The 23,566-nt window shown below is 43.3% G+C and overlaps 1 non-coding gene across 1 annotated transcript; it reads left to right on the forward strand.

Moving 5' to 3' along the window:
* Positions 1-4,469: 4,469 nt before the first annotated feature.
* On the forward strand, positions 4,470-4,544 carry Trnas-cga. The gene has a single exon. It is a non-coding gene; the product is annotated as a tRNA-Ser (tRNA).
* Positions 4,545-23,566: the final 19,022 nt, after the last annotated feature.

The raw sequence follows: 23,566 nt of genomic DNA on the forward strand, positions 1-23,566 counted from the left end.
TGTATTTCAACGAACTTGCAGACAACAGTAATCACAGAGTTTTCTCAGATGGTGCCATTACATTTAATGAACTACTGTGTGAGAAAAAACTGTAAAAATATTTAGTCATATCTTGATAAGATTTCAGATTGGTCCAAAAATTGTCAACATCCTTTAAATGTTTAGAAATAAAAAGAAATTTGGATTTCAGAAAACAGAAGGCCGTACTATCTTATGACTTCAGTATCAACGAATCATTGTTGGAATCGGTCAACTTGTAAAAGTACGATTTGTAGGGATATGTAATTGAATGATCGCATAGGTTGTGTTGTAGGTAAATCATGTGGCAGACTTCACTTTATTGGTAGAATACTGAGAAAATGCAACCAGTCTACAAAGGAGATTGCTGACAGAACACCCGTGTGGCCCACTCTGGAATATTGCTTAAGTGTGTGTTATCGATACCGTGTAGGGCTAATAGTGGATATTGAACGTAAATTGATAAGGGCAGTACGGACGGTCACAGGTTTGTATGACTCATGGGAAAGGGTCACGGAGCTGCTGAAGGAACTGAATTGGCATACTGTAGAAGATTGACACAGATTATCCCAGGCTCTGTGCTATGAGCAGAACACATTTGGTAAGACGAAAGAGACTATGGGAGGAAACATCCAAATATCAAAGTGAAAAATATAAGGACACCATGGGAATCACAGTCCTGATGCAGTAAAACTTGTATTCAGCAGTAAAAAAGGTTGCTTAGTGGTTTTTACCTCATTGTAAAACAGTTTATTTTTTTCTGTGACGCGTCGTAACCACTTATGATTGTAATTAATAGTCGTCATCAGAGAGCACCGATCACTCTTCTTTCTTGATTATTCGTTGAGAAGTACCTGAAGATGTTCTAGAAAGTATGCTGTAGAGGCAAAATGTATTAAGAATGAGTCAATATCATTATTGCTAACACCCAAAAGTGTCGCTGCATGCTAGAATCCACACTGTACTTGCTACTTAAACTGAAAGTTTATGGTCCTAAATTTAATTAGTGTTTAATGAGGTTGCAGAAACCCAAAATTATTAGATAATTTACAGAACGACCAATGCAGCTTCTATTTCCACTACCTCTAATTTTCATTTCTATTACAGTTTATTGCAGAATTATTCAGAAATCTTTTGTCCCAGTGATGTCGCCAGAAGAACCCTGTCCAAATATTAGCGGCAACGACTTTTCCGACGATTACGTACAACTGTGTCAATTTTGACAGTCTGAAATTTTTACCTCTGTCTCATTATGTAGTGAAAAAATACTGTTCTAGCTAGAAGTAATGATTCTTCAAAATTTATGTCGTGGAGTTGGTTTATACTTCTTACATCCGTTCCTTACTATGTAGGTGTCCTTCGGCCAAGAAGAATTCTGCAGTAGAGGAGAAAGGAAAGGAAGTTATAGTTCAACGACCTGTAGGCAACTAAGCAGCAGCTTTGGTGGAGAAAAATGAGAACCGAAGCACTAGAAATCAAAACCAAACTGGACAAACGGAGAGTTAAACTTCATTCGTTCCGAATGCTGGTACCCTGGGTTAAGAATATTCTGAAGGCTTTTAAATAATGAAACAATGTATTCTGAAATAAAATGAAATGAAGCATTCCCGCTGTTAAAACAATTCGTTTGTCTACCCTGAAACAGTTCGTTATTGGAATTTCATAATGAATTTAATTTTTGGAGCAAACTGGCTGAGATACCTCAGTACACCTCGCGGACTGGCTCAAAGGATCCCTTTTAGTACCAGTCTCGACACGAAAGGACAAACAGGAATAGATCCTGGTTCAAGGACACGTCGAGCACAAAATTATTCAGACATATTCGTAATACCTTATTCTCCGCACTGCACAGTGAATGCTTCAAACCAAACCCAACTTGCTGCCATTCAAACTATGGTATTATAATTCATATCGTTAACAAAGTAGTGTAACTCATTGCGTATTTTTCCAGAAACAGTGACGGCACAGATCACTTGCGATTAGCGGCACAATAAATACGGCTTATGTCATAGATCCAAACTGAACATTAATGGTCTAATAGCGCATACAGGGTGAACATTATTTAAACCCACAAATTTCGGGTGGGGGGGGGGGGGGGGGTTGTAACGGACATCAAAACAAAACTTACAATGAAATGAACAGCCTTAGCTACTTACAGGCGTTGATATACGTCAGCGGGGACGTGTGAAAATGTGTGCCCCGACCTGGACTCGCACATGGCATCTCCTGCTTACATGGCAGACGCTCTATCCATCTGAGCCACCGAGGACACAGGCAATAGCGCGACTGCAGGGATTTATCTCTGGAACGCCTCCCGTGAAACCCACATTCTCAACATATTGTCCCGCACTACATTCGTAGTGCCCCTGCCCATTATGCTCATTACTCGCGGCGCGTTGCCGATTCCCGTAAGAGTTCGGGCACTGTTTGTGCATTCGCACAGAAGAAGAAGATGGTCAAGTGGCCGGTGAGCCTCAACTACATATTTTTACTAAGATGGTATCTGTTCTTTCGGACAAACTTTTTCTCTAATGTCAAATATTTGTGAGCATTTTTTAATCCAGTGGAGGGTGTAATCGATCTCAGCATTCGTGCAACAGCGCATAACATGGGGTCGAATCAGAAGATTGTAACAAACGTCCTTCATGACCAATTGTTAATACATTTCACTTACAGCGTGTGCACAACTTGGAACCAGATGGTTACCCACTCAAAGGACAGTTTCCGCAGTGCTAAATACATCCGATGTTTGTGTTCTCTGTACTGTTCACAGTTGGAACGTTCGGGTGTGAAGGGGTCTCCAACATCCACGATTCGCATGTTTTGAGTGAGGTTAATCAATATGCCACATTTAGTTACGCTCGTCAGTTGTGGTTCTACGTGAATGTGTGGGCAGATGGTGAATGTTTAAGTGGGGCCATTAAATGAGGTGCTTTATTACAATGTCGTCGTCAGAGCATTGTCAGAGTTGCTGAATGACATGACACTCGCTACAAGACAACGTATGTGGTTTCAGCACAGCGGGGCACTGGCACATTTCAGTCGTCCCGTGCGTCGATTCTTGAACTGACAGTTCCCAGAAAAGTGGATTGGCAGTGGTGGTTCTGCACCACGGTCTGTTCGATTCCTTGATTTAACCCCAATGGACTTTGTGTCACGAGAGATGTGCAACCTTGTTTGCAAAACTCAGGAGAGAATCTGTTTGCCCTGATAGTAACAGCAACAGTAGCAATGAAGAATACTCCGGCAGTGTTCGACCGTGCTAGACGGAACATGGCCCACCGGTGTAACATCTGTTTACAAGTCAATGGAGGTATTTTTGAACCTCTACTCTAATTGAAGTAATTGCGTTGTGTTGATGGCGTGTCCCACCGTAATAAAGAATTAAAACTTGGTTGTATTACCTTTGTCTTCACAGTAAAACACACTAGAAAAAGATTTTTCATTGCCGTATGCAACATCTCGGAGTTTGTTAGATTCATTAATTTTCACCCAGAGAAAACTCCCTCTACCGGTTTAAGAAATCCTCACAGGAAAAAATGACATTAGAGAAAAATATTTCTTTCGGTCTCCCGTGCAGCCTCCATGAGTTTGACTGTTTTAATAATTTTGATCCTATATACAAGATATTGTATCTGGGAATTCGAGAGAGCCATGTTCAAAGCGTTCTGTACATTGATTCTGATGAAAGTACGTTCAACCTGAGTGCAATAGACGCGTGTATCTATGTACGTGGTTGTTGCTTCTAGTTCCTTCTCAGTTTTTGTTTATAGACTAGTGGCCGCCACTAATGACCTGCGTGCATTTGAGGCACACGCACTCTGGTCACGCCTCAAGACTGCAGTGCGTTGATGCTGACATTTTGCACCGGAAGTGCGACAGGTCTGACTGCTTCTTGCGTCTTGCTCTGCGGCGCCGACAAGTTACGTTCCGGTCCGCTCGCGACCAGGAATTTTGTGCGGACCGGAGCGAGGGCAATCCCTTACCACGACTACCACTTCTCTGAAATGTCGTGTTACGTAGAGTTGTGAGCAGACAAATACATCGTCCAGTGTTTTCTTCGACACCTAGAGCACAGTAAACTACAAGCGTTGGATAAAAATATGGGATCACCACGAAAAAAGGATTATTGAACATAAATGAGGCTGTTAGGCACGCCTGCAGGTTACGCTGTCGTATTTGACCACGAACGGCACCGTGCAAAGTCTTCAATACCTTGTGTCAGTCGTGGTCAGAAGAGTCTTATGTGTAGTTGTGAGTGCGTTATGTCGTAGGTTAGTGAATTAGAACGTGAGGAAATTGTTGTTTCTCGGATGGTGGATGCTTCCGTAACCAAGGGAACTGAATTGTTTGGTGTTTTAAGAGGCAGTGTATCGAAGATTTACACCGCATGCAGGGAAAGTGTAAAAACATCATTTGCTAAGTCACAACACGGATGAAAGCGTGAGTCGTGCTTCGGTGGCTCAGTTGGTAGAGCACTTGCCCGCGAAAGGCAGAGGTCCCGAGTTCGAGTCTCGGTCGGGCACACAGTTTTAATCTGCCAGGAAGTTTCATATCAGTGCACACCCCGCTGTAAAGTGAAAATTGCATTCTGGAAACATCCCCCAGGCTGTGGCTAAGCCATGTCTCCGCAATATCCTTTCTTTCAGGAGTGCTAGTTCTGCAAGTTTCGTAGGAGAGCTTCTGTAAAGTTTGGTAGGTAGGAGACGAGGTACTGGTAGAAGTAAAGCTCTGAGGACGGGGCGTGAGTCGTGCTTGGGTAGCTCAGTTGGTAGAGCACTTGCCCGCGAAAGGCAAAGATCCCGAGTTCGAGTCTCGGTCCGGCACACAGTTTTAATCTGCCAGGAAGTCTCATATCAGCGCACACTCCACTGTAGGGTGAAAATTTCATTCTAGAAACATCCTCCAGGCTGTGGCTAAGCCATGTCTCCGCAATATCCTTTCTTTCAGGAGTGCTAGTTCTGCAAGGTTCGCAGGAGAGCTTCTGTAAAGTTTGGAAGGTAGGAGACGAGGTGCTGGTAGAAGTAAAGCTGTAAGGACGGCGCGTGAGTCGTGCTTGGGTAGCTCAGTTGGTAGAGCACTTGCCCGCGAAAGGTAAAGGTCCCGAGTTCGAGTCTCGGTCCGGCACACAGTTTTAATCTGCCAAGAAATTTCATATCAGCGCACACTCCACTGTAGGGTGAAAATTTCATTCTAGAAACATCCCCCAGGCTGTGGCTAAGCCATGTCTCCGCAATATCCTTTCTTTCAGGAGTGCTAGTTCTGCAAGGTTCGCAGGAGAGCTTCTGTAAAGTTTGGAAGGTAGTAGACGAGGTGCTGGTAGAAGTAAAGCTGTAAGGACGGGGCGTGAGTCGTGCTTGGGTAGCGCAGTTGGTAGAGCACTTGCCCGCGAAAGATGAAGGTCCCGAGTTCGAGTCTCGGTCCGGCACACAGTTTTAATCTGCCAGGAAGTTTCGGTCCTTGGTCAAGATCGCTAAAATTCCTTTATCAATAACTAGTTTCAGCTCATTGACAAACAATCTTCAGATCTAAAATACAGAAAATTGTATAAAAGCTGTGAAAAATAGCAAAATACATTTGACATTTAAGCTGCCATTATATGATGCACACCAGTGATGTTATAACTTAATTCAGTGAGTACCAGCTATTAGGCATTACACATGCGCTGTTGTGCTGAATAGTTCTTGTGATATACGCACTGAAAAAAATATAGTGTAGCAAAAATAAAGACATACAAAAGGACATTTCGTAAATGGTATAAAGTCATAATCTTACATAAAGTAGGTAATCATAGTTAAAAAAACTGGGGCGTTAGCAACATATATATGCAGTGCTCATTTTGCCTCAGTTGTGTTTAAAATGCTAGGTGAATGACGGTGGCAACTGTCATGTATTCCATGTGTGGATGCCAGCTACTGGGACAAGGACGGAGCTATATATAATACGGCTGTCAGAGAACTGGCTGTACATTTAGCGTCATTGCTATACGAAACGCTAACTGCCAAATGGCGCTAATAACCAATGAAGTATTATAAAATCGTGCCTCTATAATGATACAAAGATCTGTAACGTAACGAACTTTGTACTAAACTTAAGTAACATAAAATGTAACTTCAGGAACCAGACGTTTGTCTGGCCTCTCAACAGATACCCCTCCTTTGTGGTTGTACCTACGGTACGGCTATCTGTATCGCTGAGGCACACAAGCCTTCCCACCAACGGCAAGGTCCATGGTCCATGGGGGTAGGACAGGAGCAATAAAACTACAAATGTGTCCATTAGTTCAAAAGAAAAACGCCTTTCACGTGCTGCACATTTAGTTTTTTTATTATTTAAATTGTGGACTCAGACACGTTTCGCCTTAGTTATAAAGCGTCCTCAGAGAGTGTCCTGGACCATTAATAACTTTTTTTGGTTATCGCATACAGGTTATCGCTTGCACCTATAGGTTACAGATGTAAAATAGTTCATTGAAGTTTTTACAATGCAATGGAAAAGTACTTACAGATCAGCGTCTAACACAATATTTATAAATATAACACCTTTCTCTCACATGGAAAACTGGTGGAAAGGTTGCTGTTTTCGTTTGGTAGCTGTTTTCGATCACTGTAACCGTCGTTTTCTGTATCTAGGGTATCATTCATTTCTGTAACTACACTCCTGGAAATGGAAAAAAGAACACATTGACACCGGTGTGTCAGACCCACCATACTTGCTCCGGACACTGCGAGAGGGCTGTACAAGCAATGATCACACGCACGGCACAGCGGACACACCAGGAACCGCGGTGTTGGCCGTCGAATGGCGCTAGCTGCGCAGCATTTGTGCACCGCCACCGTCAGTGTCAGCCAGTTTGCCGTGGCATACGGAGCTCCATCGCAGTCTTTAACACTGGTAGCATGCCGCGACAGCGTGGACGTGAACCGTATGTGCAGTTGACGGACTTTGAGCGAGGGCGTATAGTGGGCATGCGGGAGGCCGGGTGGACGTACCGCCGAATTGCTCAACACGTGGGGCATGAGGTCTCCACAGTACATCGATGTTGTCACCAGTGGTCGGCGGAAGGTGCACGTGCCCGTCGTCCTGGGACCGGACCGCAGCGACGCACGGATGCACGCCAAGATCGTAGGATCCTACGCAGTGCCGTAGGGGACCGCACCGCCACTTCCCAGCAAATTAGGGACACTGTTGCTCCTGGGGTATCGGCGAGGACCATTCGCAACCGTCTCCATGAAGCTGGGCTACGATCCCGCACACCGCTAGGCCGTCTTCCGCTCACGCCCCAACATCGTGCAGCCCGCCTCCAGTGGTGTCGCGACAGGCGTGAATGGAGGGACGAATGGAGACGTGTCGTCTTCAGCGATGAGAGTCGCTTCTGCCTTGGTGCCAATGATGGTCGTATGCGTGTTTGGCGCCGTGCAGGTGAGCGCCACAATCAGGACTGCATACGACCGAGGCACACAGGGCCAACACCCGGCATCATGGTGTGGGGAGCGATCTCCTACACTGGCCGTACACCACTGGTGATCGTCGAGGGGACACTGAATACTGCACAGTACATCCAAACCGTCATCGAACCCATCGTTCTACCATTCCTAGACCGGCAAGGGAACTTGCTGTTCCAACAGGACAATGCACGTCCGCATGTATCCCGTGCCACCCAACGTGCTCTAGAAGGTGTAAGTCAACTACCCTGGCCAGCAAGATCTCCGGATCTGTCCCCCATTGAGCATGTTTGGGACTGGATGAAGCGTCGTCTCACGCGGTCTGCACGTCCAGCACGAACGCTGGTCCAACTGAGGCGCCAGGTGGAAATGGCATGGCAAGCCGTTCCACAGGACTACATCAAGCATCTCTACGATCGTCTCCATGGGAGAATAGCAGCCTGCATTGCTGCGAAAGGTGGATATACACTGTACTAGTGCCGACATTGTGCATGCTCTGTTGCCTGTGTCTATGTGCCTGTGGTTCTGTGAGTGTGATCATGTGATGTATCTGACCCCAGGAACGTGTCAATAAAGTTTCCCCTTCCTGGGACAATGAATTCACGGTGTTCTTATTTCAATTTCCAAGAGTGTATTACCGACTTTTTCAGGTTTTGCCTTCAACGCTTTCTTTCTTTGACTATATATGTGCTGATGTAAGTTCTGCCTGTGTGACTCTGTGTGTGTTTGTTTGAGTGTGTGTGTGTGTGTGTGTGTGTGTGTGTGTGTGTGTGTGTGCGTGCTTGTGTAGTATTCCAAAACTCTAATGAATTGTTTTAAATCTGTAATATATGTGTGCGAACGATAAGTTATACGTACAAACGCTAAAGTCATGTAATATTTCTGGACACTTACTGAAGATGCCTTTTAACGAACGCGAAACGTGACTGAGTGCACAAGTTAAATAAAAAAATCTTAATGTGCAGCATCCATAAGGTTTTTCTCATTTGAGCTAATGCAATTTATATACAGCTGCTGCGAAAATTGTCACCATAAGAAACTAATTACGCATATTTTTATATCAAGTTAATAGTGTTTAAAAATATTATCCGTTCGTGAGTTTCCACATTTGTGTTATATGCCAACACAAAAAGAACTTGCACGTCAAATTTATGTAAATATGTGAATTTTTTAATTAACCCTAAGTGTCCATTGCCTTGTAGAACACAGTTTTTGTTGTGGACTTGAAATGGATGATGCGTGCAACTGAATTTAACGTAAACTTACGAAGTATCGTCTCAGAAACCTTTGTCCTTCATCAAAAGTTTTGCGTAGAAGAGATTGTAGTAAAACAAACGAAGAGAGATCCTACACTAAATTTTTCATACCGTGTTTTCTACTTGTAAATGCACTGGTACCGGTCGTCTGGCGTTACAGTATTTATGTGAAAGCTACTGACCGTATGGAGAGACGATTCATATAAAGTATTAGTGAACTATGCTCAGAGTAACATTATTACCGACTATAACTGCTAAACGCTAATAGTTGAGAATCATTTCGTATTGTGCTTACTTACTGTTGTGCACTAAGTTCCTTTCTTTCGCCTTCATTAAACGCCACGAGGGATTGTTCAATTGGCTCCAGTCTGCTCGCTCTGTTAGGTCTATATGCTACTGTATCTCTTTGGTCGTGGCTCATGTAGCGTGTTTGGGCAGTGATAAAATCTGAGCCGCCGCTGCATCGAGAATGAGTTTCTCTCTCTGGCACTTGCAGGAAGTCAGCGAGCAATAAAGGTGAGACCGCACTGCAGGGCAGCGGCGCGGCACAACGCGGCTCTGCTTAGTATACCGCATCTGAAGTGCATCGGCGCGACAATACGTAGCACATTTTGTATATAAGTCATTCGGCAGCCTCAGAGCAAAATGGACGAAAGTGACAAGGATATGATGAAAATTTCTTTGTTGTGTGAGGAAGGAGTCTGTAAACCCTGGTGAATAGAGACGCAGGGATCTTTTCAAGGTCAGATTTAGCAACAAAACTGGAAACAAATACCTTCAATATACCAGGCCCAAAAGAATTACTAGGCCTGAGAGTTCGACTGTCTCACGTGATTGTGGAAACGAAACTTTTCCATTAAAAACATGTAAGTTGAGACCTTATTCTGGTACACTCGAAAAAAGTATGCTGTCACAGACGTAAACTGAGCCGAAGAGGTTCAGAAAACGCGTTTGGAATATTGTGCCGAAAATTTACGACCGACTATCGCAAGATCTGTCTCAGTACGAAACATGTAGGGAATGTGATTGTTGCCATTTGTGTCTTGCAGAATCTTCTCAGACACGATAAGTGTTGTTTGACAGTGAAGAGACTGAAGCGATACAATTACCAGACCTTCCTCTGATAAATAATGCTATCCAGATAGGGGATAGATCGAAAGATTATTTCAGTTCCTCGCAAGGTAGTTTTGTCTGGCAAAATTACGTTGTAAACAGGAGATGCCGTCGAAGAGAAAGTAAGTGGTAGAAAATGTAATAATAAGCATGTAGCCATAAAAAAAGACCTCATCGTAAACAAATGTAATTTGTAAGTATTCGTACGTTATGTTTAGTCCAATTTCCTTGGCTATTTCTTTACGAACGTTGCCTAGTATGGTACCATTTATATAACTTTCATTTTGAAGTCATATACCTCTGGATACCCACAATTACGTTTTGTTCATCTAGCGCCATTATGGTAAGAAAACTTTCATTTCGCAGGTGAAAAGAGCTACGATCTGAATGACATGCAGTGCCGCGACACTTGCTATACCGCAATACGCGGCAGCGGAACTACGCGACGCAGCATGGTATGTCACACACCGAAGTGCAATAGAAACTGGTACAGGCATGCGTATTCAAATACAAAGATACACTATGTGATCAAAAATATCCGGACACCTGGATGAAAATGACTTACAAGTTTTTGGCCCCCTCGACCGGTAATACTGGAATTCAATATGGTGTTGGCCTGCCCTTAGCCTTGATGACAGCTTCCACTCTCGCAGGCATACGTTCAATCAGGTGCTAGAAGGTATCTTGGGGAATGGCAGCCCATACTTCACGGAGTGCCGCACTGAGGAGAGGTATCGATGTCAGCGATCCAAAACATCCCGAAGGTGTTCTATAGGATTCAGGTCCATACTCTGTGCAGGTCAGTCCATTACAGGAATGTTATTGTTGTGTAACCACTCCGCCACAGGCGGTGCGTTATTAACAGGTGCTCGACCGTGTTGAAAGATGCCATAGCCATCCCCGAATTGCTCTTCAACAGCGGGAAGCAAGAAGATGCTTAAAACATCAATGTAGGCCAGTGCTGTGATAGTGCCACGCAAAACAAAAAGGGGTGCAAGGCCACTCCATGGAAAAGACGACCACACCATAACACCGCCGCCTCCGAATTTTACTGCTGGCACTACACACGCTGACAGGTAACGTTCACCAGACATTCGCCATACCCACACCCTGCCATCGGATTGCCACATTGTGTACCGTGATTCGTCACTCCACGCAACGTTTTTGCACTGATCAATCGTCAAATGTTTATGCTCCTTACACCAAGCGAGGCGTCATTTGGCATTTACCGGAGTGATGCGTGGCTTATGAGCAGCCGCTCGACCATGAAATCCAAGTTTTCTCACCTCCCATATGTCATAGTACTTGCAGTGAATCCTGATGCAGTTTTCAATTCCTGTGTGATGGTCTGGATAGATGTCTGCCTATTACACATTACGACCCTCTTCAACTGTCGGCGGTCTCTGTCAGTCGACGGACGAGGTGGGCATGTACGCTTTTGTGCTGTACGTGTCCCACCACGTTTCCACTTCACTATCACATCTAAAACAGTGGAGCTAGGGATGTTTAAGAGTGTGGAAATCTCGTGTACAGACATATGACACAAGTGATATCCAATCACCTGACCACGTTCGAATTCCGTGAGTTCCGCGGGGTGCCCCATTCTGCTCTCTCACGATGTCTAATGACTACTAAGGTTGCTGATATGGAGTACATGGCAGCAGGTGGCAGCACAATGCACCTAATGTGAGAAACGTTGGTTTTTGGGGGTGTCCGGATACTTTTCATCACATAGTGTATGTAAACAGGCAGAATATGGTGCTACGGTCAGCAACGCCTATATAATACAACAAGTGTCTGGTCACTTGTTAGATCAGTTACTGCTGCTACAATGGCAGGTTATTATGATTTAAGTGAGTTTGAACGTGGTGTTATAGTCACCGCAAGAGCGATGGGACACAACATCTCCGAGTTAGTGATGAAGTGGTGATTTTCCTACACACCCATTTCGTGACTGTACCGTGAATATCAGGAATGCGGTAAAACATCATACTCCGACATCGCTGTGGCCGTAAAAAGATCCTGAAAGAACAGGACCAACGACGACTGAAGAGAACCATTCAACGTGACAGAAGTGCAACCCTTCCGCAGTTTGCTACAGTTTTCAATGCTGGCCATCGACAAGCGTCAGCGTGCGAACCATTCAACGAGACATCATCAACATAGACTTTTGAAGCCTTGATGACTGCATGACACAAAGCTTAGCGCCTCACTTGGGCCCGTCTACACCAACGTTGGACTGTCGATGACTGGAAACATGTTGCCTGGTCGGAAGTCTCGTTTCAGATTGTATCGACCGGAAGGATGAGTATGGGTATGGAGACAACCTCATGTGTCCATGGACCCTGCATGTCAGCAGGGGACTGTTCAAGCTGGTAGAGTGTAATGGTGCGAGATATGTGCAGTCGGAGTGATATGGGATACCTGATACGTCTAGATCGACTTTGACAGGTGACACACACGTAAGCACCCTGTCTGAACAACTGCATCCATTCATGTCCATTGTGTCTTCCGACGGATTTGGGCAATTCCAGCTGGACAATGCGACACTCCACACGTCCAGAGTGACTCCAGGAACGCTCTTCTGAGTTTAAACACTTCCGGTGGCCACGAAACACTCCAGACATATCTGGGATGCCTTGCAACGTGCTGTTCAGAACAGATCTTCACCCCGTCGTACTCTAACGGATTTATAAAACAGTTTACTTCTCAATTTTTTATGTAAGTACGTGATTACTTACAGTTAATCGAATTTTTGGCTGACATCTGCATTTCCTCTCATCTGGTCACATGCTGGAGATCGCTCTAAAACTTAACGTACAGAACATAAGCACATTTTCACGTTTGCTCTTTTTTCTTCACAAGTTGTATGTCCTTTGTGCTAACTGGAGTGGAGTACTATTATTCTTCTGTCATTTTACCGGAAACTGTGATTTTAAGTCGTAAGTACAGTGTGTTCACTGTATTTGGTTTGTTTATGTGCATGCTGCCAACCTAAGGAATTATATGCTGAAAATTAGCGTCTGTTCATTTCCGTTCTCCTTATATCTTTATATGTGTGTGTGTGTGTGTGTGTGTGGCTAGTCAGTGCACGTTATACGAAGTTGAATGTGAATACAATAGTTGTCAGAGAATGGTTGAAAGTTTTGGTTTTCAGTTGATTTGAGTTATCCTTTAAATGTTTTGTCGAGGGGTTCATTTAAGAGTAAACTCACTGCCTACATTAGTAGATAAAACAGTAGAGTAACACTTCAGCAGGTGATTATTATCAGAATATTAGCCTCCTACCCTTTTGTCCTCACTTTTACATGAACCCATGCCCTAAACTTTCAAACGAAAACACGAATCAGCTGTACTTGAAAAATTTCAACCACTCTCTGACAGCTACTACATTCAACTTTCTACAACTCGCTCTGACCATCTACACACACACACACACACACACACACACACATGCACACACACACACACAGAGAGAGAGAGAGAAGAGAGAGAGAGAGAGATAAAGAGAACAGAAATGGACAGACTTTAGTTTTGAGCATATTCTTCGTTAGGTTGGAAACATGTACAAAAATAAACTAAATAAAATGTGACATAAATTGAACACACAGTAAATATGATTTTAAATCAGTTTTTGGTAAAATATCCGCAGCTAGTGAAAGAAGAGTAATAGTGATCCAGCGAAAATAAGGTGAAAATTGTGAAAAGAAAGTCTGTAACATGAAAATGTGATTATGTCTCGTAAGTGAATTTATAGCGCGACCTACAGCATACGACCAGATGAGAGGAAAATCAGATGCCACCAAAAATTTGATTCATTGTAAGAAAATAAGACGTAAACTATTTTATAACCTTCAAATATCGCAAAGATTCCACTGGAAATGCCTTAAAGTAAAATGCCGAATTCACCTGAAACGCCGGCTGGGGTGGCCGAGCTGTTCTAGGCGCTACAGTCTCGAACCGCACGACCGCTACGGTCGCAGGTTAGAATCCTGCCTCGGGCATGGGTGTATGTGATGTCCTTAGGTTAGTTCGATTTAAGTAGTTCTAAGTTCTAGGGGACTGATGACCTCAGAAGTTAAGTACCATAGTGCTCAGAGCCATTTGGACCTTTTTTTTTCATCTGAAACAAAAAAAAATACATCTGTTTACTATTTAAGAAACGAAAATTTCTGTGATTACTGCGGATGATAGCCACGTTAAAAAACTTGTTATTACTTATTTCGTTTTGCCTTAAGACATTTTGTTTATTTGCAACGTTTAGAATACTTTATGATTACATGTAATAATTCCAGATCGCCAGTTATTTTCTTCAGTATCGCTAAAATAGTCTTTACAGGCACCAGAGGAATATGAAGCCTATGATAAGTCGATTTCTTTTAGCAAAAGATTTTACATTCCTTATCGAAACTTTGTGTCAAACACCTTGGCATAAAGTACCAAATACATCTTCTGTATCCATAAAGCCTCACAGATCCCAGTATTGCAAGTAGTTATGAAGGACTAGTCATAAAAATTGGTTTCACAGTTACCTCCTTAGGTGCTACGATCCAATTGCCGATTCGATACTTGGTTGTCAAAATGCCGTTTTTATTTTTCGATTAGCCTGCTCTGCCGACACAAACGGTTATTAAAAATAGTTTCACAAGACATTAGTGCATTCTTTAATCCGCCTGAGCAGGGTCACATGATATTTGAAGTCAGCGGAAAAGCCTCCAGTGCACAAAAAATGTGTGACAGATTATGCAGAACTTCATTACAATACATTTGCCACCGATGGCTTTCACATTGTTTGAGAACTGCCATTGAATTTGAAAGTCGCGGATAAAACGTAACCAGTCACTGGTTGTTGGTTCTTGAAGGAATACATGTCTTAAGAAAAATTCTACAAATGACAGAGTGGCCACAACAGTAACTCAACTTCATCATTCGCTGATAGTTTCATCAGAAAACTGCATTCAAGTTGTAACTTTTCCCTAACATAAGGCTGTTTGCAAAGAGTAACAGAGATGCATACACAAATCCATCACTAGTGATATGTGTTACAGGCTATATTAAACAAATAGTCTCGCTATAAATACGCAAATGAGCTACCTAATCAAAGGTGACGTTATTTGCTACTGGGCTGCATTAACAAGAAATACAATTCGTCTCACTATTTGTTTGCTGTGGTCTTCAGTTCGAAGACTGTGTTGATGCAGTGCTCCACAGTAGCTGTCCTGCATAGATCTCTTCATATCTAGGCAACTACTGTACCTACATCCATTCACATCTACTTACCGTTGGCAAGCCTTGGTCGCTCTCTACTCGTGCAATTTAGCCTCCATTACCAAACTGACGATTCCTTGATGCCTTAGAATATGTTCTGTCAACTAATCCCCTCTTTTACACAAGTTGTGCCATAATTTCCTTTCACTCCTCAGTTTAATTCAGTACCTTTTCTTTAGGTATACGATCTACATATCTAATCTTCAGCATTCTTCTTTAGCACCACATTTTGAAAGCGTCTACTGTCTTCTTGAGAGAACTGTTCATCGTCCACGTTTCTCTTACATACAATGTTACACTCCATACAAATACCTTTGTAAAATACTACCCAACCATTAAAAATCATACTCGACGTCAATGAATTTCCTTTTCCAGAAACATTTTTCTTGCTATTGGAAGTCTGCATTTTTTTATCCTCTCTGACGCGAGGCGCTAATTTTTGGCCCGCGGAGTTGTTTCATATGAAAGAGAAATTAACTTTTATTTCTGTAAAACCCCCAAAAGCTCATTCCATAAAGCGTCTTTAGTATCGTTTCCTATTACAATAGGAAAATATCAGTTCATTGATTCCACTACCGTTAGATTTTGTCTCTATTCCTGTTTGAAAAAATCAATGTGGTAGATTTATTTCGAAAAGCTCGCGCACCATCTTGAAGAAAATGTAGTTCGCCTTGGCGATATGCAACCAGCAATCAGTAGTAGCTTGGACTGCGCACCCGTATGTGTTTGTTGCCCTGCGCGAGTCAGGCAAGTGCCAGACACAGCCAATACATTCCATTTTTAATTTTACTGCAAACTCATAAGACTCTCGGCCGTAAAGTTATGACCCTTCACGTGTAACTATCACGAGAATTTGTGTGTCAATTCCCTCAAAATGCACCATGTCATGAAGGTATTTGTCAAAATAGTGAATTTTATTAAATCGAAAGAATTGAATCATCGTCAGTTATAAGAATTCCTGAAGTCTTGGGATTCAAACCATGATAACATTTCGTTTTATAGATAAGCAAGATGGCGAACCCATGCGAAAATGTGGAAAGGAGTGTCTGATTTGAAGCAATAAATACAATCATTTTTTGTAAACAAGTCACAGAGATTCCCGATGTTCGAAGATAAAGAATGGCTTTCCGACTTGGTCGACATATCTAGCTCCCTAAATGTTGTTAATACTCGCCTCTAAGGAAAAATCGGCTAATTAATGTCATGCATGATCTTATTTCCGTATTCTAAATGAAACTTGGGCTTTGGGAACAACAGTTACGAACAAAAAACTGCACACATTTCCCTACATTGTCAAAGTAATCGGACTCATTCGGACGGCAGCGATTAAATACGCTTCTTTGATATCTGACTTGAAATACGAATTCGAAAACCGATTTAAAGATTTTAAGATAAGTGGTCTGCTTTTTTCTGTATTTGCTACGCCATTCGCTGTAGACGTGATTTCACTAGTGGAAGATTTACAAATGGAATGTTGCGAAAGCAGTGCCAGTTACAAGAGAAGTTTAATCTGGTTGGTTTGGAAGGGAAGAGTTCTATAAAACGTATTTGGACAAGAAGAACAATCCAGCGTTTTACAAACATGCTTTCAAAATGGTTTCATTACTTGCACACATGTTTGTGAGCAACTTATTAGTCGGATGAAGTACATCAAACCACAAGTGAGAACACGAATTACTGATGTTCATCTGGACAACTCTTGTGGGTGTAACAGGAACTTCGGTTGTCGTCAACGTTGACTTACTTACTTGAATGAAAGAAAGCCAGACATCCCATTAACATTGTATTTCATTAATTGCATAATAAATGTTCTTTCCTCAGATTTGATTTATTTTCTTTAAAAAAATAAGTTACTTCTCACTTGTTTTTGTTCACAAAACAAAAATTGGTAATGCGGCCCATGGGGAAATCCCCTCTCAAAAATTTGGCCCACCTGCCGAATAGGTTGGCCACCCCTTGTTGTAGATAATATTATGTCCTTGTGTTTTATTGCTAGTACCTCCATAGGTTCACAGGTCAAAACCTTTCTCTTAATGTACAAATGCTGCAAGCACAGCTTTGCCGTTCTTCAATCTAAATGGTAGGATCAGTACTGCCTTGCATGTTCAGACATTTCACAGGGATCTAACACTGTGCTCATGTTAGTTTGTATAGCGCTTCCTTCTCTCCTTACTACATATTCCTTCCACCTTCTAGCCTTCTCTTCTTTGCTTAGTTCTGGCTTACCAAACGAGCTTCTCTCTTGAGAAAGTTTTCTTTCCTATTTTTCTTATTTATTTTCGGCATCTATGTTTTCCAACTGCAAAATCTCAGCTGTGATTTTAGACTCGTCAACGTCTCTTTTTATACATCTCTGTTCCCAATGGCCTGCTTTATTTGCTGCATTTTTATATTTTCCCCGTTGTCAATTAAATTAAATATATCATGTTTTATCCAAGGATTTCTATTGTCCCCTTTTCGTATTTTACATCCTCTGCTGCCTTTACTACGTCTTCCCTCAAAGTTATCCATTCGTATTCTAGTGGATTCCTTCCTCTTTTTCAGACAGTCGTTGCCTATTGGTCCCTTTAAGAGCCTCGAAAAACTCTTGGTCTTAACTCATTCAGGTTCTCTGTCCTTAATTTGCTACCGTTTACTACCTCTTTAGTTGCAAAATGCAGTTCATAATCAATAAATTATCGTCGGTTTGCATCTGCACCGGGAAATGTCTTACAATTTAAAATCACGTTTTGAAAACTCTGTGCCAAACATTCATCATTCTTTCATGATTCTTAAGCAAAGTGTTGGGGATGATTAAATTACGCTCTATATAAAATTCTTTCAGTTGGCTTCCCATCTCAACCCTTCCCCCACGCCTATGTTTTCCTACTATTTTCTCTTCCTATATTTACTACCGAATTACAGTCTCTCGTTACATTTTAAAATTTTGTCTCGCTTAACTATCTGAATAGTCACTGTTCATCATCAGTGGTGTAAGTGGGCATGTAAACTTGTATCACTGTAGTATGGGTGTTAGCTTTATGTCCCTCTTGGTAATGATAATGTTAATGGCAGTTTAGAGATGGAGCTGAGTTTTGTGGTACTACGTCATTGGTAGTTTCACTAACAAAAATCACAGAGTGGTTAAAAAACTTGATCGTAACACAGCAAATGCTGAGGATCAACTGTGAGACATTTTCAATTTTAACTAAATGACTACCAAACAACAAGTAATGTACTGTCATTATAGTAAACTGCGTTTAGGTACTGAAATCTACAATACTAAAAGACATTGTGAAAGCAACTATAAGTTTCCGTTCTGGAGTGATCGGTTTACTAAAAGAGATAGTAAACAGTTATGAACAGTTATAAACAAATCTGTTTATGGTGGAATAAGAAAACACGAATAATGAAATATGTGAAAGAGTATATCATTAAAAAATAAAAAATTGGTATGTCTTCAGCCAACTTTGTCTCTCTTTCGTGTAGATTACGGTATAGATAACCAAATGCACCGGGAGTTTCGTTGGGTCCCGCTTCATACCTCATTGGCGGCCCGTTGTAGCTACCGCTAGCCTCTGCGGCTCCCAGGTAGAAACGCCAATTCAGCGAGCCGCCGCGTCACCGCAGAAAACGCTTGCCGCTGGCGTCGTTGCCGCGCGCCGCACTGCCGCGGTGTAGTGGGAATCAGCCTCTGTGGCCGTAAACACCGGCAGGCAAGAAATGAGCGCCCGACCTAACTTGCAGTACTCCATGATGTCACCTTTCACCAAACTAGCGTCAACGCACCGTCACCAGCCTCGAGATGACTGGGTGTTTGTGCTGTCCTCATCATTTCATCATCGTTCCTGAAAGTGGCGAGATTGGACTGAGCAAAGGTTGGGAATTTGTACGGGTGCTGATAACCGCGCAGTTGAGCGCACCACTGCCCAAACAGCATCATCATCATCATCATCATCATCAACGCACCGTCACTCGTGCACCTAGACACAACCAACACGCCGTGGACTACAGAGGAACCGTGGTAGAACCGCAACAGCGCGAAATGCAAGTCGCCGGACGAGGAAACCAACCGCAATATCCGTTTGCGTGTCAGAATAAGATAAAACCAATTGGCATATACTAATGTAATTTTATTTTATGTTTTTATCTAAAGTTGCTAGATTGGTTTAGGTCTTTTATACCTGTCGTTTACATTTAATGTTGATACGCCAAGAGACATCCTTGTAAGGCTATTCCTTTGTGTCAAGAACTGTTAAATTTGAGAGATTTCTCTTTCTATCTCTTACAAAAAATTTGTGATTCTAAAAAAATTTAAACTGGCAATTTTTTAAAATTTTGCATTACGCAGTTGTTAAATTTGTTTATTTTGGCGAAAGGCAACTTGTTAATGGTAGTTGTCCAGCAGCTTCTCATTGTGTTTGTAAATAAATTTTCTCTTGTTGTTTGAAGAGTTCTCGGGTATTCAGTTGGATTCGATGCCCAAGATATTTCGACGAATAACCGTTCCGCCATCATCAGGTGGTGCTGATGAAATGATCCTTCCGCTCTCTGCCGCTAGTATTTGTCTCTCGCCGGTCCAGGTGCGATTCCATGAGCCGATGGAGCGCGGTGTGTTTGGTGGTGGGGGAAGCAGAGGCTGAGGTAAGGGGCCTGCCGACAACAAAAGCGCAGTAGCGACCAAGATGAAGAACAAACTGACGAAGAGAAAAAAGGGGCTGGCTTTTTTACCTTTTGTAGGCAACGTGTCGTCCAAAATAGGGAGATTATTGAGACAACACAAGATCGACATCGGCTAGGATGCGCGGCTTACTACCAACGGCGAAAAACGATGTCGTCCTCATGAAAACAGGCGTATAAGAAATTCCATACCGTTATGGCAAATCCTATATCGGCCAAACAGTTCGTACGATGAAAGACCATTGCAAAGAACATCAACGCTATACCCGCCTGTGCCGACGAAGCCAATCTGCCCTAGCAGAACATTGCATAAACACTGGACACGCTGCGAATTATGACGTGACAAAAGTACTGGCCCTCACAAATAAATACTGGGACTGCAGTTTCAAAGAGGCCATAGAAATTCTCGTAGTAGACAACCTCGTCAACACGGACATTTGTTACCAATTCAGTAGGGCTTGGGAACCAATACTGAGCTCCGTCAGGAAGCAACGGTTCAAGCGGACAGGAGATCATTTCGCCACGGCCGCCGAAGAGACACTCCGCCCTCCTGCCACCGCCAACAGCAGCCACCGCTTTCCCCATCACCGAATATACCGCGCGGCCTCGATGCACGGAATCGGACCTGGACACGCAAGAGATAAATACTAGCGGCAGAGAGCGGACAGACCACTACTCTGCTGCTCCACTCACTGCGAGTCACTTCGTCGCTCGCTCGCCCACATCATTCACAATTCGGCGCCCGAAATGATGTAAATGCCAGAAGATGGGGCATGTAGCGAAGACATGTAGGGGAACACGCACGTGTTTGAAATGTGCGGTTATCACGCTTCAAATTCACTCAGTTGTAGTTATTTCAAGGCACGGAAGCAGCAGAAGAGGACTGCAAGTCCAAGTTGGCACAGGGGCCGCCTCAACCGCCCACCCAAGAAGGGGAAGCAGGCCGCGGCGCCACGAAGAAGATGACGGTATTCTCCGTGAAACGTTTCGGAAAGTCACCGACGACACGGTTGCCACGTTCAGATCCACCATGGCGTCCCTGAGGGCGGAGTTGGACGAGGTACGCCCTCAGGTGTAGCACTTGCGTGACGCCCCGACAAGCGCGTCGCCCACGATACAAGAAGAGGCGCCGGCCCCCAACAGGACAGGGGTGGACGCGGAAACCCAGACGCTCGTCACGCTGGCCGATGCGGAACCGCAGGCGGCCGAGGAGGTGGCCGTAGATGGGCCTCCTCCGAAACGGTCGCCTCGCCGGCACGTGCTGAAAGGCAAGAGGCTGAGGAGATGGCCATGGATACAGAGAGGACGAAGAAAGAAGAAGACGAGACGTCCTTCGAGTTCCTGCCCCTCCCTGACAATAAGATCGCCGAATCTCTCAGAGATGGTAGCTACCCTCACCACGATTTGCCTTGCCCATTTAAGCAGTCAGATATCCCTCCTCTCCCACACATACCACGTGATCTCAGCTGAGGATGCGAACCCCTGAACTGGAAATTCAAGGGAGAAGATTTCGTCCGGCGGGCGGATCAGGAGCTTACAAACTCCTACCCCATCTTCACCAACAAGGACTGGTGCTACATGGCGGATGAAGCCGTCAAGTACATGGACTGTTACCTGACGCAGCGAACTTCTCTTTCCTTACCGAAGTAAAGTTCGGACTACTAAAAAAGACGCTTCTGACGCTCGCTAGCTCGCTAGCTAGCAGAATAGGTTTTCATTTAATATATAAGAAACTAACAGCCTCGATTGCGGTAATGAAACCAACCTTTACCTAGGTTTCAGCCCAAATGATTGAGCCTTCTTCAGACTGTAGGAGGATACAAGATGACTTGGACAGGATTTGTGATTGGTGTAAAGAATGGCAGCTAAATCTAAATATAGATAAATGTAAATTTATGCAGATGAATAGGAAAAAGAATCCCGTAACGTTTGAATACTCCATTAGTAGTGCAGCGCTTGACACAGTCACGTCAATTAAATATTTGGGCGTAACATTGTAGAGTGATATGAAGTGGGACAAGCATCTAATGGCAATTGTCGGGCAGGCGGATAGTCGTCTTCGGTTCATTGGTAGAATTTTGTGAAGATGTGGCTCATCTGTAAAGGAGACCGCTTATAAAACACTAATACGACCTATTCTTGAGTACTGCTCGAGCGTTTGGGATCCCTATCAGGTCGGATTGAGGGAGGACATAGAAGCAATTCAGAGGCGGGCTGCTAGATTTGCTACTGGTAGGTTTGATCATCACGCGAGTGTTACGGAAATGCTTCAGGAACTCGGGTGGGAGTCTCTGGAGGAAAGGCGTTCTTTTCGTGAATCGCTACTGAGGAAATTTAGAGAACCAGCATTTGAGGCTGACTGCAGTACAATTTTACTGCCGCCAACTTATATTTCGCGGAAAGACCACAAAGATAAGATAAGAGAGATTAGGGCTCGTACAGAGGCATATAGGCAGTCATTTTTCCCTCGTTCTGTTTGGGAGTGGAACAGGGAGAGAAGATGCTAGTTGTGGTACGAGCTACCCTCCACCACGCACCGTATGGTGGACTGCGGAGTATGTATGTAGATGTAGATGTAGATGTAGATGTAGAAGATATACCTGAATCTATAATTTGTCTAAGAGGACATGGTCTATAAATAAAACTAAAATAGCCTGAATAGGCATAGTCACATTTTAAAAATGCGTTAGGTTTTGATTTGTTTCAGACAACCTACAGGCCAATTGTATTACGACAGGAGATTTAAAACATCAAGCCAGAAGTGAGGAGGAACAGCATTAATAAATGCTTAAACTCCTGCACCTCGGACCAAGGACTGTCAGCGACCAAGTCAGACCACTGCATCGGCACCACTTGATGATGGGGAAACGGTTAGTCGCCGAAATATCGGCTTTAGACGATCGTATCCGGCTGGACACCCGAGAACCCTTCAGGCAACATTTACGCTGGGAAACGCTGGGAAAGCCTCAGATCGCAATTTTTTTCTTGTTTGAAGTAGAAGTTAATAAAGCAGAATGTCCCACGTCCTAAACCACTGCTCCCTACCGTATCGTACTGAACCATAATATTTTGATTCGTATCTGTATGGTAGCTGATCATTGTTTTTCGCTAGGAAACACCTATTTAAAATATTTATGTCATCTCACAATGCTACAAAACTCGACACAAGAAATACATCCTGATATGTATATGTTACTTCGAATGGCTTTACCGCTCATGATGGGCGCAGTTTGGAAGAATGGATTTATATGTAAAATACGGTATGTGCCGCAATGAATTGTTAAAAAAAACTCTTTTCTTCTTTTGAGTATACCTGCCTGCTGTGAGTGACGCTTTCCATAACATTGCTTTCATTTCTGTGGTCACTATCGGCTAAATATTCGCTATCTTGCTAGGGTGAATAATCCCAAACTGATAAGCGATGAACATAGCCCACGAATCAGGTTCGCGACACCAAACTATAGAGAGGAAAGTAAGTTAGAAATGATAAATATTTCTTAGTGATTACTTGACGTCATTCTGCCATTAGCATAGCTGATTTGTATTTGGATGTGCATAATTTGCAAAATACTGGAGTAAATGTGTTGCGCGTTTTAATACACTTAGGTTCTTAAACATTTATGGAAAGGAGGTACAGAGAGTAAGTTAATTTTCCGCCACTAAAATCCTCATTATCCCTCCCCCGCCCCCCCCCCCCCCTCGAAAAGTTTGTAAACGAAGTCTGTTACGCGTGATTTCAATCCTACTTGTGATGTGGCAACGAAGTAAACCGCAGAATACGCGACGGTACTTCATGTAGAGACGCGT

The sequence above is a fragment of the Schistocerca piceifrons genome, chromosome 1, assembly GCF_021461385.2.
Source record: "Schistocerca piceifrons isolate TAMUIC-IGC-003096 chromosome 1, iqSchPice1.1, whole genome shotgun sequence".
In the NCBI taxonomy this organism is placed as follows: Eukaryota; Metazoa; Arthropoda; class Insecta; order Orthoptera; family Acrididae; genus Schistocerca; species Schistocerca piceifrons.